At 54.9% G+C, this 213-nt stretch overlaps 1 protein-coding gene across 1 annotated transcript in view; it reads right to left on the reverse strand.

Annotated features, from left to right (window-relative positions):
* EMH_0021440 (protein phosphatase 2C, putative) overlaps positions 1-213 on the reverse strand; it is a gene marked incomplete at both ends in the record, with an annotated part of 9,025 nt that overhangs the window by 5,516 nt on the left and 3,296 nt on the right. The window lies entirely within an intron of this gene.

The following is a 213-nucleotide window of genomic DNA, read 5'->3' on the forward strand; positions in this document are numbered from 1 at the left end:
ACAAGCGTCCATAGTCAACAGCAGCAAAAAAGCCAGCAGCAGCAGCAGCAGCACGAACAGCAGAAGCAGCAACACGAGCAGCAACAGCAACAGCGACAACAACAAAAGCAGCAGCAGCAACAGCAGCAGCAGCAGCAACACCAGCAGCAGCAGCAGCAACATCTCCCTCGCTCTCAAGCGGTATGTGGGGGGCGTAGTTTACTTCATACGCCT

The sequence above is a fragment of the Eimeria mitis genome, genomic scaffold, assembly GCF_000499745.2.
Source record: "Eimeria mitis Houghton genomic scaffold, Emh_scaff752, whole genome shotgun sequence".
Taxonomy (NCBI): domain Eukaryota; phylum Apicomplexa; class Conoidasida; order Eucoccidiorida; family Eimeriidae; genus Eimeria; species Eimeria mitis.